General features: G+C 42.3%; 1 protein-coding gene across 9 annotated transcripts in view; it reads left to right on the top strand.

Moving 5' to 3' along the window:
* The window catches only part of cdh13 (cadherin 13, H-cadherin (heart)), an 813,941-nt gene that overhangs the window by 28,485 nt on the left and 765,578 nt on the right, over positions 1 to 19,878 (top strand). The gene's annotated exons all lie outside the window — the stretch shown is intronic.

Genomic DNA, 19,878 nt, shown 5'->3' with positions numbered 1-19,878 from the left:
TTAAAAGTAACTTTTGTTTAAGTAACCATTTGTCTTGGTGTATATCTATTGCTGCTGGGTTTTGGGGTCCTCTGGGCTCATAACATTTCACTCCAAACTGAAATTTTTCTCTAGCTTTAATCCATATATCTGGATGTGTTTGATGAGCCTTTTATTGTGTTGTTTTTGTGTGGTTCCCCACAGGATCATGACATCCTTGTACACACGTACCGCATTTATGCCTTCCATGATGTGCTACATTGTCCTGTGGAACACTTCCAGAGCTGAGGAAACTCCAAGAGGCATCCTCAGACAGGAGTATTGGCCAATCGGTGTTTTAAATGTACAGTATTTTGTGCTCTCATCATGCAGTTTTATTTGCCAGAGCCCTGGGATGCATCCAATTTAGTGAAAAACTTTGCACCGGCCATCCCTGGTTAGAATCTGAGTGGGGAGTGGGTGGGGAGGGAGGAGAAGAGAGTGCAAATGGGGTAAGATGGGTTTTTCTATAAGTTGACTGCTGTCACAAGCCAGATGGAATCCATGGAGCAGAAGGTGATTTGTGAGATGACTTGACCTACTTTCACAACTCCATATTAATTTCTTGTGTCAAGTGGATCTCGCATCATTCTGATGATCTATCTGAAGATGGTTGACTCTGATAAGCTGCCCTGAGAATCCTCTGGATTGATTGACTTCTGACAACAACAAAACAATTGTGTAAATTTCAATTGCAAACATTGGAACATTCCAAGGACCTTGTTTTTTAAGCTGACTTACCAATATTCAAAATGTAGGTTGTATTGAGAATGGGTAAGTTCTCACTTACTTCCTGGACTTCAGGAGTTGCAGCAATGTAAGGACGTATATTGTGCATCTATGTATAACATGTAGTGGGCGTGGAAATGAAAGGGGAGAAGGCCACACATAGCACAAACTTAACAGTTGAATGCAGTGTGGGTTCATGACAGGAACTGACTTGCAGCTGTCGTTACTACAAGTACAAAGCTACACATTGGGTACAACGGGAGGCAGTGTTCTCTTTCAATAGTAAGGCTGTTTGCCAAGATTGTGGTGTGCATCCTGTTCATCTTTCTTATTTTTGATTCATCTTGATCCACCTAAACCAAATTACTGCATTTTAGTTGTTTGAAAATCAAATTTATTTTGACAATCTTCTTTCTTCTTTGGCTTGGCTTCGCGGACGAAGATTTATGGAGGGGGTAAAAAGTCCACGTCAGCTGCAGGCTCGTTTGTGGCTGACCAGTCCGATGCGGGACAGGCAGACACGATTGCAGCGGTTGCAAGGGAAAATTGGTTGGTTGGGGTTGGGTGTTGGGTTTTTCCTCCTTTGCCTTTTGTCAGTGAGGTGGGCTCTGCGGTCTTCTTCAAAGGAGGCTGCTGCCCGCCAAACTGTGAGGCGCCAAGATGCACGGTTTGAGGCGTTATCAGCCCACTGGCGGTGGTCAATGTGGCAGGCACCAAGAGATTTCTTTAGGCAGTCCTTGTACCTTTTCTTTGGTGCACCTCTGTCACGGTGGCCAGTGGAGAGCTCGCCATATAATATGATCTTGGGAAGGCGATGGTCCTCCATTCTGGAGACGTGACCCATCCAGCGCAGCTGGATCTTCAGCAGCGTGGACTCGATGCTGTCGACCTCTGCCATCTCGAGTACCTCGACGTTAGGGGTGTGAGCGCTCCAATGGATGTTGAGGATGGAGCGGAGACAACGCTGGTGGAAGCGTTCTAGGAGCCGTAGGTGGTGCCGGTAGAGGACCCATGATTCGGAGCCGCACTCCTGTCATATTTTGACAATAAATGGACAATAAATGGACTATCACTATTTTGACAATAAATGTACATAATAATTTAAGTCTTAAGACAGCCATAACTCGCTGAGAATGTTGCATAAATTCTGAGCAAGTGCACTGTGCAGAACATAGCCAGGTCCAAGAGGCAGTGCAGAGGAAGATTTCCTGAATGGAAGTATGAATGAGGAAAAATGAAAGAAGTTAGAATTGTTGTCTTGTCCAGAGAAAACTTAAGAAACCAAAAGAGGAAGTTAAAATTATAAATAGTTTTGATAATGTGGCACGGGTTCGAATCCAGCGCTGTTTAAGAAGTTTGTACATTCTCCCCCTGACTGCACAGGTTTCCTCTGGGTGCTATTGTTTCCTCCCACATTCGAAGAACAGACAGTGTTTGTAGGTTAATTATGCTATGTGGCCTCCTCCCCTTTTGTTTCCATGCCCACTACATGTTATAACAGTCTATGTAGTTACATTGTAGTTGGGTGGCATGGGCTCATGGGCTGCAAAGGGCTGTTAGAAATTTTAATTTAAAAAGTGTATGTGGAGAAGAATATATTTTTATTGTTGATTGGTAATGGTATATTTAAGATCATTGACTAAATCGTTGGAGGTGAAATGAGAGGAATTGTTTTTCTGCATATTTTCTTGTTTACCTGCTTAAAATAGCATGGCACCTGAGACAATGAATGTAGTAGCAATTTGTGAAAGGCATTTGGACATACTCTTGGAGAGAAATATCTTGCAGTGCTTTGACAGGTGTCAGGTTTAGGGATTAAATTGAACAGCTCTTTCAAAAAGCTAGAACAGGCAATGGCCAGAAGCCAGAAGACAAAGCCAACCAAGCCCTTCTACACCCTCACCCAGGATAGAGTGCGGCAACTGCAGCAGCGACCATGTGACAAGATGAGAGATGTGCCCATCTTTCAGCCAGCAGTGCAGAGCCTGGAAATGGAACCATTTCAGCAGATGCTGCAGAGCTAGGCAGCAACTCACCCCGGGACCCAGATACAGAAGGATGATTAACCAGTTGAAATCTGAACAAGAACAAACCAACTCGGATGACAAGTATTATGTTGATGCATTGACTCTGCAGATGCAGGAGATCCAACAAGGATCAGAAGCATTTGTAACAATTAAGATCAATGGTAAAGCAACAAACGTGAAAGTTGACAAAGGAGCCAAGTGCAACATCATGTCACGAAGAACGTTTAACCTACTGAGGAAGTCAGAACAGGTCATATCATGCTCCAGGTCCACAAGTCTAGTGGCATACGGGAGCAGCAAAATTAGAACCAAAGACACAGTTCAACTGTGGTGCTATGTTCAAGGACAGCTGCACATACTAACTTTTTTCATAGTCTAAGAAGACATCCTGCCTCTGCTGGGCCTGAGCTCAAGCATGGACATAGTTCTTGTTTTGTTCAGCAGAGAGGTAGACCAGATAAGTCCAACCAAAGATGATCTGATGCACAGAATCTTTTCTGAGTACAGTGACCCTTTTTATGGAAGAACTGGGAAAACTGCCAGTGACATATTCCATGCAGCTTGACCCAGAAGTGAGGCCCGTGGTTTGTCCAGCATGCCGTATACCGATAGCGATGAAGGACAGGGTTAAGGCTGAGCTGGACAGGATGCAAGACCCCTGGGCGTGATTACTCCAGTCTTCAAGCCCACTGAGTGAGTGTCCTCCATGCTGGCTGCTAAGATAAAAGACGGACAGGAGATCTGGATCTGCATCAACCCGAGAGATCTCAATACAGTTTTAAAATGACCACACCATCCAATGCATACTGTGGAGGAAGTTGCCATCCAGATGGCCAATGCAACCATTTTTTTCGGTTTTGGATGCAAAGAATTCCTTCTGGCAAATCAAACTTGACTACAAGTCATTACTGCTGACCACATTCAGCATGAGTTTTGGCCAATACAGATTCCTTGCAAATGCCATTTGGAATCAATTCAGCCAGCGAAATATTTCAAAGATCAATAGAGCAAATCTTTGCGGGATATCCCTGTACCATCATTGTTGATGACATATTCGAAGGTGGCAAAGACTTGAAAGAACACGACACTAATTTAAAAAAGGTACTTAACAAAACCTGGAAGGTTAATCTTAAGCTCAACCACCGTAAGTGCAGGCTTTATCTAAACCAGGTTGGTTATGTAGGCCATGTTATCACAGGAGAAGGTCTGAATGTGGACCCTTCAAAGACGAGAGCAATTAGTGAAATGCCGGTACTGACAGACATGACAGTGCTACAATGGTTCCTGGGCATGGCCTTTCCTTTTCATCTACCTCGACGACATCCTAGTAGCCAGCAGTTTGCCTGCAGAACACATGACACACATCCATCAGCTGTTCACTCACCTTGCACAGTTCGGCCACACTGTTAATCCAGAGAAGTGCTATCACAACTTTCTGCTTCTTACATCGGTCTGGTATCTCTCCATAGATTTGCCCCTCCAATTCTCTCTGACTACTGGGCAGTCTATAATACAACTCTATCAGTGTGGTCACACTTTTCTCATTCCTCAACTACACCCATATGGCCTCTGGAGACAAATCTTCCTGGCAGTCCTGACTTTGAACAGCTGAGATATTTTCCCTGACTAGCAATGCCACTCCTCCTCCTTTCATCCCTCCCCCTCTGTCACATCTGAAGCAAATGAACCCTGGAACATGCCAGTCCCGCCCTCCTTGAACCAAGTCTCACTAATAGCAATAATTTTGGAATCCCATATTTCAATCCATGCCCTAAGATCATCAGCCTTTCTAACAATACTTCTTGCATTTTAATAAATACACCTGAGAAAATTTATACCATATACAAACCTTTGATTTCTGTCTGAACATGCAGTTCTTCCATGACCTTTAACCTCCTCCTTTTCACTAACTGTTCTAACATTCAGGTATCCCTCCCCCTGAAAATCTAGTTTAAACCTATCGGGACAAGAATAACGAACCTACCCGCAAGGATTAATCCCCTTCCAGTTCAGATTCAATCCATTCCATCAGTACAGATCCCACCTTCCTGGAACAGAGCCAAATGGTTTAGAAAACTGAAGCCCTCCCTACTACACTATGTCCCCAGCCACGTGTTAAGCTGCCTTAACCTCCTATTTCTAACCTCTCCAGCACATGGCAGGGGGAAGCAATCCAGAGATCACTTCCCTGGATGTACTCTTCTTCAACCTAACACCTAACTCCTTGCTGTCCTCCTCATCCTTCCTACCTATGTCATTGATCCCTACAAGGACCACGACATCTGCTGATCACCCTCTCACCGAAGAATGTCCTGAACTCGATCTGAGATACACCAGGGAAGCAAGATACCATCTAGGATTCACGATCTCCTCCACAGAACCTCTCATCCATCTTCCTAACTATGGAATCCACTATCACTACAGCTCGCCTCATTTTTCCCCTTATCTTCTTAGCCACAGCACCATGCCAGAGACTTGATTGCCATAGCTTGTACACAGTAGGTATTCCCCTCAACAGTGTCCAAAATGGTTTTCTTGTTTTTCAGGGGGATGCTCACTGGGGGGCCTGCTCTGCCTGCCTGTTCCATCTTCCTCTCCTCACTGTAACCCATCTACCCTCTTCCTGTCTACTAGGTGTAATAGCATCCCTGTAACTCCTATTTATCACACCTCTGCCTTCCGAATGCTCCAGAGTTTATAAAACTGCTCCCAAGCCTTAATAGGAGCATCAGCTGGATGCACTTCTCGTATTTATAGTCATCAGGGAAAATGCCAACTTCCATAACAACCGACATCCTACAAGAGGAGAATTCCCCTACCCTTGGCTCCATATCCACACTCTCCCTATCTATCCATCTCTCTATCCCATTCTTTATCGCCACTACACCACCACTCTCTGCTTACTATGCTGGTAGTGTGGACTGGATTATCTTTTTGCATAATCAATCATGTCTAACACTCTCCTGGTATTCTGACGGAATGACTGACTTAACAGGCCAAAACTTGATCATTTTACAGGCTATCATGACATTCACATTTTATCATCTGTTTAAATAACCAAAGTTCAAAGTTCAAATTTATCATCCGAGTTCATCGGTGACATCACATATGACCTCAGATTCTCTTTTCTGCGGGCCAGGCAGAATTTATACTTATTGGTACCTGTAAACCGTACTCAAGAAGAAAGAAAAGAGAGAAATCTAAACAAAGAAAGAAATGTAAACAATCTGACTGTGCAAATACAGAAAAAATAGATATTAAGTAATAAACAATGTTCAAAGTAAGAGTCCTGAAATGAGTCTCTGATTGAGTCTGTTTAGAAGTGTGATTGTTGAGGGGTAACAACTGTTCCTGAATCTGGTGTATGAGTCTTGTGGCACCTATACCTCTTTCCTGATGGCAACAGTGAGGACAGAGCGTGGCTAGCCAGGTTTCATGGTCTATTCCTTGTTCTTTCATTGTTAATGGGATCTAAAGCATTTTAAACAGACCATTGGATCATTATCTAGCCAGTTCCCTCAGAGGTAACTGACATGTTGATTCAAGCTATTGAAGTCATTCAAGTCAAGTCATAGGAAAAAACCTCATCCCACAATAGCCTTTTAGACCTGCTGCATAGCTAATAATCTCAGACAACCTCTTTCATTGGTAATTTTCAGCTGTCAGAAGTTGGCCCCTTCAGAGAGGATCTTCTTAAGGGTTAGCTGGTGTATTTGTGTGATCTAGACCTTTAAATAGGCGGACTGTGGCCACCCATGGGGCAATGGGAGATTGCACGGTGATATCCAGGCTGATGGATGATTGCTAAATGGAAAAGGCACAAGGGTGCTTTATTGTACTGAAATCTGTTATAGTTTACATAACGTTCACTTATTTTGCCATTGTTGTAAAGGTTTCTCAAGACAACAGCACTGTTGTCAATTTATTGCCAGCAACATGATTAATGATGCAGAGATAAATAATGCTGGTTTGCAGCTGCTGCCACAGACCCTGTCTTTGCTGAAAAGATTATGAATGGTTTTCTGCCAGTGGCATCACTGCTCTGGTATCCATTGAATGAATGTGTCAGTCGAAAACTGTTGAAAAAAAGGTCCTGTTCAAGTGCATTTTGTGAAATTTAATCCTATTTGAACAGTATAAATTGCATTCTGATGCTGCAGTCTGGTATTCTGAAGTTGGCAAGGTGGTGGGCATACATTTAAAAAAGTCTCATGATTTGATCCTAGTTGTACTGCGCGTGTCCAATAAAGGTAATAGGGTGCTTGCTAAATCATCAATTTGTGCTGGCAAGGGAGGAAACAACATCTTGTGACATCATCGGGTGTGTGACTGAAACCAGAAAAACATCAGACCTGCTAATGTGAATTGCACAGAGAAATGTTTGAACCAATCTTCTAATGGGCATGAAACCCAGAAATAATAAATTGAATCAGCATAAACTTCTGTGCGGTTTGTGACTAAAACATGGACCTGAAAGGAATCAAGATTCACGAGAATGTTGACAGGATTTCAGGGTCTGAGTTTCAGGGAAAGGTTGTGCAGACTGGGGCTTTTTTCTCTGGAGCGTAGAAGATTGAGAGGGGACTTGATCGAGGTGTTTAAGATTTTAAAAGGGACAGACAGAGTAAATGTGGATAGGCTTTTTCAATTAAGAAAGGGGGAGATTCAAACTAGAGGACATGGTTTAAGATTGAAGGGGGAAAATTATAAGGGGAACATGAGGGGAAATTTCTTGACGCAGAGGGTGGTGGGGATGTGGAATGAGCTTCCGGCAGACGTGGTCGAGGCGGGATCATTGGTTACATTTAAGGAAAGACTGGATCGTTACATGGATAGGAGGGGACTAGAGGGTTATGGACCGGGTGCTGGTCAGTGGGACTAGGAGGGTGGGGATTTGCTACGGCATGGACTAGTAGGGCCGAACTGGCCTGTTCTGTGCTGTAAGTGGTTATATGGTTATATGAATTTTCAGCTTGAAATGGAATACATAATGTGCAAAATAGTTAATGAAAAATAACTGTAAAACTAGAATATATTTTGCTATATTGCCAGTGCAAGGCAAGGCATCAAAAGTTCAAAACAATAATAGGAAAATTGAAAGTTTTATCAGGAAATTCTTCACATGAAAGATGAACTAAAATAGATAAGCCATGAGGATAGGGCACAGGAATTTTCATTGGAAGTATTTAATGATTATCAGATAATTATCATATAGACTTTTTGGAATCTCGATGCATATAAGATGGTCACTACTACAGCAGGAAGGACACTTCGAAAGTGCTTCATTGCTGTAATAAAAACACAGAAATGTAGGAGGAACAGAGCAGGTAAAGATATGTTACAAACATTTCAAGCCTAAGCCCTCATGGCTTTGTCCACTGAGGTTAGAGATCAAGTGAGATACAAACCAGAGGACATGGGCTCATGGGTTAAGGGTGAAAAGGGATATGTTTGGGGGAACATTAGGGGGAATTTTTTCATACATAGAGTGGTAGGAGAATGGAATGAGCCGCAGCTGAAGTAGTGAATTTGGCTCAATTTTCACATTTCAGAAAAAGTGGTCAGGTACATGGATGGGAGGGGTAAGGAGGGATATGAACTGGGTGCAGGTCAGTGGGACGAGGCAGAATAAGTGTTCAGCACAGACTAAAAGGGTTGAAGGGCCTGTTTTCTGTGCTTTAATGTTCTATCATTCGATGGTGTTATTTAAAATCAGTCTGTTCTAGTCCATGGGATGACTAGCTCTGAGCTACTAGCCATGATAAGTTTGGGTTATTATGCTGGCAATCATTAATTTCCATGCATTCAGGTTTAATAACACTTCTTGTAAATTCAATGACATTTAAAATATAATTATTTCATGAAAAATGAACAACAGCAAGGACCCCTGATGTCTCCCCAAAACCTTTCTCAACTTGTACAGGTATTCTGGTATTAGACAATAGACAATAGGAGCTGGAGTAGGCCCTTCGGCCCGTCGAGCCAGCACCGCCATTTTACAGATCGTGGCTGATCACGACTATCAGTACCCCTTTCCAGCCTTATCCCCAAAACCCTTAACTCCTTTGTCCACTAGAGTCTTAGCCAACTCTCTTTTGAACATAATCAGTGAATCCTCCTCTACCACCCTCTGTGGCAGAGCATTCCACAGATTCACACTACTCTGGGTAAAAAAATGTTTTCTCATCTCCGTCCTAAAGGGCCTACCCTGTATTCTTAAACTATGCCCTCTAGTCCTCGTCTCCCCCATCATTGGGAACAAGTAATCCGACTTCCCCCTGTCTATTCCCCTGATGATTTTGTAGACCTCAATCATGTCCCCCCTCATCCTTCTAAACTCCATCGGATACAAGTCCAGTTTTTCTAGCCTTTCAGCATATGTCAACCCCGCCATCCCTGGAACTAACCTTGTAAATCTGCGCTGCACACCCTCTATAGCTAGTATGTCCTTCCTCAAAATTGGAGACCAAAACTGGACGCAATACTCCAGGTGGGGTCTCATCAGGGCCCTGTACAACTGCAGAAGGGCGTCTCTGTTCCTATATTCCAATCCCCTCTTTATGAAAGCCAACATGCCATTTGCCTTCTTCACAGCTTTCTGAACCTGCATGTTAGCCTTCAGTGACCGGTGAACAAGTACACCCAGATCCATTTGCTCCTCCCCACTCCCTAGCTTGTCTCCATTTAAATAATACTCAGCTTTCCTATTATTGCCCCCAAAATGGATAACCTCACATTTGCTCACATTGAACGTCATCTTCCATTCAGCAGCCCACACCCCCAACCTGTCCAAGTCCCTCTGCATTTTCCTGACATCCTCCTCACACCCCACACCGCCACCCAGTTTAGTGTCATCTGCAAATTTGCTCATGTTATTAATAATCCCCTCATCCAAATCATTTACATAAATTACAAACAACTGAGGACCCAATACCGATCCCTGCGGCACTCCACCCGTCACATCCTGCCATCCTGAAAAAGACCCGCTTACTCCAACCCTTTGTTTCCTATTTCTTAACCAATTTCCTATCCATGTCAGCACCTTACCTCCAATACCATGCTCCCTGATCTTGCCCACTAGTTTCCCGTGCGGTACCTTATCAAAGGCCTTCTGGAAATCCAAATACACCACATCCACTGGCTCTCCCAAGTCCACCCTCTTTGTCACATCCTCGAAAAATTCCAAAAGGTTAGTCAAGCATGACTTACCCTTAAGGAATCCATGCTGACTAGCCCTTATACTATTATTTCTGCCTAAGTGTTCTGCTATTACTCCTTTTATGATAGATTCCAATATCTTCCCCACCACTGACGTCAGGCTGACCGGTCTATAATTTCCCATTTTCTCCCTCCCTCCCTTCTTAAAAATCGGCACCACATCAGCCACTCTCCAATCCTCAGGGACCTCCCCCGAATCTATGGAACTTTGGAAAATGTCGACCAGTGCCTCCACAATTTCCATAGCAACTTCTTTAAGCACCCTGCGATGCAGCCCATCAGGCCCTGGGGATTTATCAGCCCTCAGTCCCAACAATTTACTCACAACCTCTTGCTTCTGGATCCGGATATCTATTAGATCCCCTACTTCCCCAGGAAAGTTCCCCAAGTCTCTTGATACCGCATGACCACTACCCCCTAACTGACCATAACCTATCTCCTCCTTGGTGAAGACAGTTGCAAAGTATTTGTTAAATTCCTCAGCCATCTCCTTGTTTCCGGTAATAATTCCACCCTTTTCCATTCTTTTTTTTAAAAATTCCATTCTTAATGGACCAATTTTGGACCGAACCAATTTCTTCCTCTTCACATATTTAAAAAAGCTTTTGCTATCCTCCATTATATTATTCCTGATTTATACTTTTACCGATATCTGAGCTAATGTCCTCTCGTACTTCATTTTCCCCTCTCTTATGACTTTCTTAGTTACCCTCTGCTCTTTGAAGGTTTCCCAATCCTCTAACTTCCCACTCCGTTTCGCTATCTTATACTTACTCCCTTTGGATTTGATATTGCACTTGATTTCATTAGTTAGCCACAGCTTCCATTTGCATCTCCTAGAGCCTTTCCTCCACTTTGGAATAAATTTGTCCTGAATCCTGTGAAAAATGTCCAAAAATACCTGCCATTTTTCCCCAGTTGTCCTCCCAGCTAGTGTATCTTTCCATTTTATTTTGGCTAGCTCCTCCCTCATAGCTGCATAATCCCCTTTATTTAACTGCAGTACAGATGCTTCCGACTTCCTTTCTTTTTCCCTTTCTAATTGCAGCTCAAAAGTAACCATACCATGGTCACTATTGCCTAATGGATCCCCTACATCGAGGTCACTTATTAACTCTGCGTCGCTGCACAGCACCAAGTCCAGAATCGACTTCCCCCTGGTAGGTTCCTCAACTAGCTGCTCCAAGAAAGTATCTCGTAGACATTCAATAAACTCACTCTCTGATTATCCCAGTCCACCTTCATGTTGAAGTCCCCCATAACTACCGTATTGCTACCAGTTTGACATGCCACTCTTAATTCCTGATTTATACTTTTACCGATATCTGAGCTACTTTTTGGAGGCCTGTAAATGACCCCCATTATGGTCCTCATGCCTTTGAAATTTCTTAATTCTATCCAAACAGACTCTACCCCACCTGTTTCAATGTCTTTCCTTTCAAACGCCTGAATTTCATTTCTTACCAACAGAGCTACCCCACCTCCTCTTCCTAACTTTCTGTCTTTTCTATAGGACGTGTACCCGGGAACATTTATTTCCCAATCCTGCCCTTCCCGCAGCCATGTCTCCGTTACTCCGACAATGTCATAACCTCCCATTGCCATTTGCGCCTCAAGCTCGTCCATTTTATTCCTTACACTCCGTGCATTCATACACAATACCTTGATACCATATCTTCTTTCTCCCTCCACCTTTGTTCTCGATGCACTTGTCCCTACTCTCCTATCACTTATAGTTCCCTTTTTCCTTATTGTTTCACCGTCTAACGGAACCACCCCTATATTCACTCTCCTATCTGCTTCCCTATCAATCCTGTTCCCTTCCCCCTGCCAAATTAGTTTAAATCAAATCCGACAGCATTTTTAAACCTAACTGCCAGTATATTGGCCCCCGTTGCATTCAGGTGTAAACCATCCCTCCTGTAGAGATCTTGTCTTCCCCAGAAGAGATCCCAATGGTCAATGAACCTGAATCCCTGCACTCTGCACTATTCCTTCAGCCACACATTTAACCTCCTGATTTTATTATTTTTGCCCCCACCCACGCTCAGCACAGGTAGCAACCCCGAGATTACAATCCTGGAGGTCCTGCTTCTTAACCTCCTTCCGAGCTCACGGTAGTCTCTCTTCAGGATCTCCTCCTTCATCTTATCCACGTCATTTGTACCCACGTGTATCAGGACTTCTGGCCATTCACCTTCCCCCCCCAGGATACTCTGAACCCTATCCGAGACGTCTCGCACCCTGGCTCCTGGGAGGCAACACACCATACGGGAACACTTGTCAGGTTCGCAGAATCTTTTGTCTGTTCCCCTGACGATGGAGTCCCCAATGACCACCTTGTTCCCCTTCCTTCCTTTCCGCACCACCGGTTCCCTTGGTGCAACCTCTGGCAGGTTACCTTCCCCAACTACATCCAATGCACTATATTTGTTGCTAAGAGCAGTAGCCACCGGAGTGCTCACCACAGAGCTAGCAACTTTCCCCCCTCCCCTGACAGTAGTCCACTTACCTGACACCCCCAATCCAGGGGTAAGCACTTCCCTGAGCGTTGTATCTATAATTTCTTCACTCTCCCTGATGAGGTTCAGATCATCAAGCTGCAACTCCATTTCTTTAATTTTATTCTTTAATACTTGTGTCTCGTTACATCCCCTGCAGGTATGTTCTATGGGAAGATTTAAGGTCCTGTCACTTACCTCCTCACTCTCTCTTGCGAGCCTAAGGTCATCAAGCTGGAGCTCCAGTTCATCAACTCGGCCCCTAAGGAACCCAACCTCTTCGCACCCCACCTCTTCGTCCATTTCTCCAGGAAAAAGGTACCGGCTGTCTACCCTATCTATGGCTCTCATAATGTTGTAGACCTCTATTAAAACATCTCTCATCCTTCTTTGCTCCAGAGAAAAACCCTTGCTCGGGTAGCTTTGCCTCATAAGACACATTCTCCAATATTGGCATCATCCTGGTAAATCTTCTCTGCACCCTTTCTAAAGTTTCCACATCTTTCCTGCAATGAGGAGTCCAAAACTGAACATGATATTCAATGTGTGGGTCTAACCGGAGTTTTATCAAGCTCCAACATTTCCTCACAAATTTAATTCTAATGCTTTTCTTTGGGTTTTCACTAAACTTGGTTCTTTCTCTTGAATATATTCATCTATTTTGTGGTGCATGTAAACCAAAAGAATTTAGATTAAGTCCACTCAGGTATTTAGTATTTAAAATACAATTTGAAATAAATCTAATACATTCCAACAGAGATAATTAAAATTTGACCCCTTTGGACTATGAGGGCTTCATGTACCTGATTTCCCAAAAATTTTCCACTTTCTCACATGCCCAAATTGCAGGTACTGTTGTTCCCGTTTCCTTCTTACAGCGAACACATCTATCTGATACTGTTGGGTCCCACTTATTTAACTTTTGGGGCATGATATATAGCCTGTGTAACCAATTATATTGTATCATGCGTAACATCATGTTTATTATATTTCTCATAGTTCCGGTGCATAGCTTTTCCCGTATTTCATTTTTTATCTTAATGTTTAAATCTTGTTCTCACTTTTGTTTGGGTTTACAGCTTATTTCATCATTTTCTTTCTCTTGCAGCTTGATGTACATGTTCGTTATAAATCTTTTAATTATCATTGTGTCTGTAATCACATATTCAAAGCTGCTTCCTTCTGGTAATCTCAGTCTGCTTCCCAATTTGTCCTTTAAGTAGGTTTTCAGTTGATGGTATGCAAACATTGTACCATGAGTTATTCCATATTTGTACTTCATTTGTTCAAATGATAATAAATTATTTCCCAAAAAACAATTTTCTATTCTTTTAATCACTTTTTTCTCCCATTCTCTAAAGGAAAGATTATCTATTGTGAAAGGGATTAGTTGATTTTGCGTCAATAATAATTTTGGTAATTGGTAATTTGTTTTTTTCCTTTCTACTTGAATCTTCTTCCAAATGTGGAGCAGATTGTGCAGTACCGGTGAACTTCTATATTGCATGAGTTTTTCATCCCACTTATAAAGTATTGTTCTGGTACCTTCTCCCCTATTTTATCTAGCTCTATCCTGGTCCAATCTGGATTTCCCCTTGTTTGATAAAAATCTGATAGATATCTTAATTGTGCTGCTCTATAATAAGTTTGGTAGCTACAAATCACTTTGTTTGTACCATTCTGTTAATTTATCTCGCGCTATCCTCAGTTTCCCCCCTTTCCATAAGAATTTCCGTATTATTTTCTTTAGTTCATTGAAGAATTTCTCTATTAAGGGAATTGGTAATGATTGAGATTGGTTTTGTATCCTTGGGAAGATATTAATTTTAATGCAATTTAAATTAATGCAATTTAAATCTTTCCAATGTTCTAAGTCCTCTTGTAATTTCTTCATTAATGGGTGATAATTTAATTTGTCTTGATGGCCTAGATTATTATCTAGTCTAATACCTAGGTATTGGATTGCTTATGTTTGCCATTTAAATGGTGATTCTTTTTTAAACTTTGTGTAATCCTCATTATTCATTGGCATCGCTTCACTTTTATTTTTGTTGATCTTGTACCCCAATATTTCTCCACATTCCTTCAATTCTTTTATTGATAATTCTGCTTCTGTTAAGTATACTATGATGTCATCTGCAAATAGACTGATTTTATATTCCTTCTCTTTTATTTTTATCCCTTTTATTTTATTTTCTGTTCTTATCAGTTCTGCCAATGTTTCTATTGCTGAAGTGAACAGTGAGGGAGATAGTGGACATCCCTGCCTAGTTGATCTGCTTAATTTAAATTGGATCGATACATATCTATTTACCGTCACCTTCGCCATTGGACCCTTATATAATGCTTTAATCGAATTAATATATTTCTCTGGTAGGTTGAACCTCTGTAAAACTTTGAATAAATAATTCCATTCTACCCTGTCAAAGGCTTTTGCTGTGTCTAAAGCAACAGTCACTGTTGGCATCTTATTTCCTTGTACTGCATGGATTAAGTTAATGAACATACAGACATTGTCTGTTGTTCATCTTTTCTTAATAAATCCAGTTTGATCTTGTTTTACTATTTTTGGTACACAGTTGTCCAATCTGTTTGCTAATAGTTTTCCTATTATCTTATAATCTGAGTTAAGTAGAGATAATGGTCTATACGATGCTGGTGTTAGTGGATCTTTCCCCATCTTTAGTATTACTGTAATTATTGCTGTTTTACATGAATCTGGCAAGTTTTGTGTTTCTTCTATCTGGTTCATTACTTCCAGGAGAGGAGGAATTAGTAACTCTTTAAATGTTTTATAGAATTCTATTGGAAGTCTGTCCTCCCCAGGCGTTTTATTGTTCAGTAGCTTTATAAATATATCTTGTATTTCCTCTATTTCAAATGGTTTTATCAATTTGTTTTGCTCCTCTTCTTGCAATTTCGGTAGTTCAATTTTAGCTCGAAACCCATCTATTTTGTCTTCTTTCTCTTCATTCTCAGTTCAGTATAATTGCTCGTAGAATTCATTAAAGTTTTCATTGATCTCTGTTGGGTTATATGTAATTTGTTTGTCCTTTTTCCTTGATGCCAATACCGTTCTTTTAGCTTATTCTGTTTTAAGCTGCCAAGCTAGTATTTTGTGCGTTTTTTTCTCCTAGCTCATAATACTTCTGCTTTATTTTCATAATGTTCTTCTCCACCTTATACGTTTGTAGTGTTTCGTATTTTTTTTTGTCTGCCAATTCTCTTCTTTTTGTTGTATCTTCCCTTGTTGCTAGTTCTTTTTCTGTACTTACTATTTCCCTTTCCAGTTCTATTTCCCGATTGTAGTCCTTTTTCATCTTAGTTACATAACTTATTATCTGCCCTCTGATGAAGGCTTTCATTGCATCCCATAATATAAATTTGTCTTTCACTGATTCCGTATTTATTTCAAAGTACATTTTAATTTGGCGCTCAATAAATTCTCTAAAATCCTGTCTTTTAAGTAGCATGGACTTTAATCTCCATCTATATGTTCTTGGTGGGATGTTCTCCAGTTCTATTAACAGGGATGAGTGATCAGATAACAATCTAGCTTTATATTCTGTTTTCCTAACTCTCCCTTGGATATGGGCTGACAACAGGAACAGGTCAATCATTGAGTATGTTTTATGTCTCCTCGAATAATATGAGTATTGCTTCTCCTTTGGGTGTTGTCTCCTCCATATATTCAAAAGTTGCATTTTCTGCATTGATTTAACCATAACTTTGACTACTTTGTTCTTTCTGCTAGTCTTTTGTCCAGTTTTATCTATCTTTGAATCCAAATTAAGGATAAAGTCCCCTCCTGTCAATATATTCCCCTGTATTTCTACAATCTTCAAAAAATATCTTGCATAAACTTATGATCCTCTTCATGAGGTGCGTATATACTGACCAAATTCCAGAGTTCTGAGTATATCTGACATTTTATCATTACATATCTACCTGCTGGATCTATTTTTCCTCCTCTATTTGATTGGTACATTTTTATTGATTAATATAGCTACTCCTCTGGCTTTTGAGTTATATGATGCTGCCATTACGTGACCTCCCCAGTCTCTCCTTAATTTATTGTGTTCCACTTCAGTTCATTGCATTTCCTGCACGAATGCTATATCTATTTTTTTTTTCAGTAAATTTAATAACCTCTTCCTTTTGATGTGGTTATGTATTCCGTTAATATTTATAGTCATATAGTTCAACATGGCCATCTCATACTCTGTTTACATCTCATTTCTGAATGTGGGTTCTGATTTTATATGCCCTCTGTTCTGAACCATTATGGGGGGAGGGTACCAGAATACTCCAAGGTCTTGCTTTTAAGGTGACAAAGGAAGTCCAGACCCAACAGCACCAGAGGACACAATTCATCAAGCACATACAGGTGTAATTTACAAAATTCCTCCCCCTTCAAATGATAGATGCACTATACAATGTTGTTGAATTCACATAGAATGCGAATGAGACACAAGGAATATGAGGTAATTGGAAGGATACATCTTTAGGTTGGACTTTTGAACAGTCCATGAGTCTATGAACCTTTCAGTAGAGTCTGTGTCATTTAGGCATTGAGTGGAATGCCCATTTACCTTCACAGTCAGTATGGAGTTGCTGAGCTGGTGAGGTCTGTCCTGGTCCAGAACCATTGAGGCTAGGATCCCGGAGATTCCATACACCTCACTCGAGTGGCCACCACCATCCTGGGTCACCCAGCGTGGATAAGAATGGCATGGACCTTGTGGCATGGCAAGATGGCCACCCTCTTATCTCCTCTGACGATGATGGCGCTGAATTTGAATTTGAGTCACAGCAAGATGGCCACCAAGCCTTTTTTGCGCCATTTCTTCACTGCCACCCTCCATTGGCATGTGGCGCAGCAAGTGGGTTCAGGTGAGTTGGGGCAGATGGCTTGGGGCTGGAATTGGATCCGGGAGGGTGCAGGACTTCCCCAGGTGTCCGCTCGCGTGGAAAACCCTCGCCCAATGTCCCTTCTTGCCACATCTGGAACACACTGAGTTTTTAGCTGGGCAATGAGTTTGGGGGTGCTGGCTCTTGTTGCAGAAAAAGCACTCCCTAGCATGAGAGCGCTCCCTAGCACAGGAAGCAGTAGCTGTTAGGGCTGGGGTAGTGGGAGCAGCCAGTCCTTGGAGGGGGTCACCTAGGTGAGCAAGCTCACTAGCTTCGAGGTCATTGTTCTCGAGCTTGTTCCAACAATTTGGCCAGGTCCTTCTTACCTGACTCGAGCAGTCACTGCCTCATATACCTTGAGCAGACTCCCACGACTAGAGTGTCTTGGATCTGTTCTTCACAAACGTGGCCCTTAGCCACTTCATACCTGCACTTCTTGGCAAGCATCCACAGATCCAACAGGTCATCATTGATGGTCTCTCCTGGCCACTGGCGACGTAGAGTGAGTCAGTGTCTCGTTAGGACCTTGTTTTGCAATTTCAGGTACCAAGCCTTCAATGCCTCAATGGCAGCATCATATGTAGAGCAGTCCCTGATAACTGCATACCCTATCGTTTCTACCCTCAAAATGAGTGCGGACCTCCTGAGTTCATCGGTGTGGAAGACTTCTCTGGTCACGTTCAGGTAGGTCTGGAAGCAGTCTAGCCAGTACCTGAATTCCTCAGCCTCGTCAGCAGCATCCTTGTCTTGAGTAGTGCTTCTATCGTTTAGGGAATAAGCTAATAAAATTGTTGCGTGAATAAAAGCTCTCACGACTGGAGGGAGAGCAATTGCTTTTATTAGCTTATAACTGAGGGCAAGGTCTCACAGTCATCTTCAGAAGGGTTCTGGGTTTACTTGGGAAACCAGGGTTATATGTAACAGATGGGAGTGGAGCTGGGAGGTGGGACCAGGCATTATCACAACACAGTCCCAGTGAATCCCAGTTCACTGCAGGACATCAACAACACTTGATGCAGGCAAAAGGACTCCACACACCCCTCACATAAACTGTTCTCCATTCTGTCATCTGGTAGGAGGCATCGTAGAGTACTCGGGGCTGTATATCCAGATTGGACAACAGTTTTTTCCTCCATGCCATCAGGCTCCTGAACTCCCAGAACAGATGTGGATAGTGTACTTGAAGGGCCAGTTGATAAAGTAGACAAAGATGATGTGTTCAAAAAAATAATCATGGCTTTTATTCGCCCCTGTCTTACTGGGGTTAGATATTCCATCTCAGACGCAATAAACATTGTGAAGGACTCCACACACTCCTCACATAAACTGTTTTACATTCTGTCATCTGGTAGGAGGTACCATAGTTCTCGGGTCTGTATGTCCAGATTGGACAACAGTTTTTCTTCCATGCCATCAGGCTCCTGAACTCCCAGAACAGATGTGGATAGTGTACTTGAAAGGCCAGTTGATGAAGTAAACAAAGATGATGTGGTCAAACAATAATCATGGCTTTTGTTTGCCCCTGTCTTACTGGGATTAGATATTCAATCTCAGATGAACAGTGTAGTGTTAAATTTCAGTGGGCCACTACCCACTCTTACCATCCCCCGCGCTAGTTACTGCGGTCTGTCTGCATTAAAAATCAAAGCTCCTTCCCTTTTCAGTGATTTATCCCCTGAGTGTCAGCCGATTGCCAGTAAGAGGCGTTCTTACAGCAAAGAGGATCGTGAGTTTATCAAAGCGGAGACCCAGCGACTGCTTAAAGAGGGAGTAATTGAACCTAGTAAGAGTCCGTGGCAGGCCCAAATGGTAGTCGTGAAAAATCACACTAAGAGACGACTGGCTATTGACTTTCGGAAGACAATCAACCATTACACGAACCTGGATGCTTATCCCCTGCCACGCATCAATGAAATGATTAATCAAATAGCGCAATACAAAGTGTACTCCACTATTAACCTCAAAGCAGCTTACCACCAAATCCCCATTAAGAAAAGGGAATGGCCCTATACGGCTTTTGAGGCTGATGGGGGGGTTAATACCAGTTTAAAAGGGAAACTTTTGGGGTCACTAATGGTGTGTCTATGTTTCAGAGGGAAATGGATAAGATTGTTAGGACATATGAGTTACAGGGTACGTTTCCCTACCTGGATAATGTCACTATCTGTGGGAAAACACAGGCTGAGCACGACAACAACTTAAAGAAATTTTTAGCAACAGCTAAAGAAGTCAAACTTACATTTAACGAGGGCAAATATGTGTTCAATGAGAAAGAGCTACTCATTCTGGGATACATTGTCCGCAAGGGCGAAATCCGCCCCGACCCGGAAAGAATGGCCCCCCCTTAAGAAGTTACCACCCCCAGACTCAGCAAAAGCCCTTAAAAGGTGTATGGGATTCTTTTCCTACTACTGCAAATGGGTTTGGGACTACACCATGAAGGCACGCCCTCTGTTTGACACTAAATCTTTTCC

The sequence above is a fragment of the Narcine bancroftii genome, chromosome 10 (genome assembly GCF_036971445.1).
Source record: "Narcine bancroftii isolate sNarBan1 chromosome 10, sNarBan1.hap1, whole genome shotgun sequence".
NCBI classification, from domain to species: Eukaryota; Metazoa; Chordata; class Chondrichthyes; order Torpediniformes; family Narcinidae; genus Narcine; species Narcine bancroftii.
This window is presented reverse-complemented; position numbering and strand designations above follow the sequence as displayed.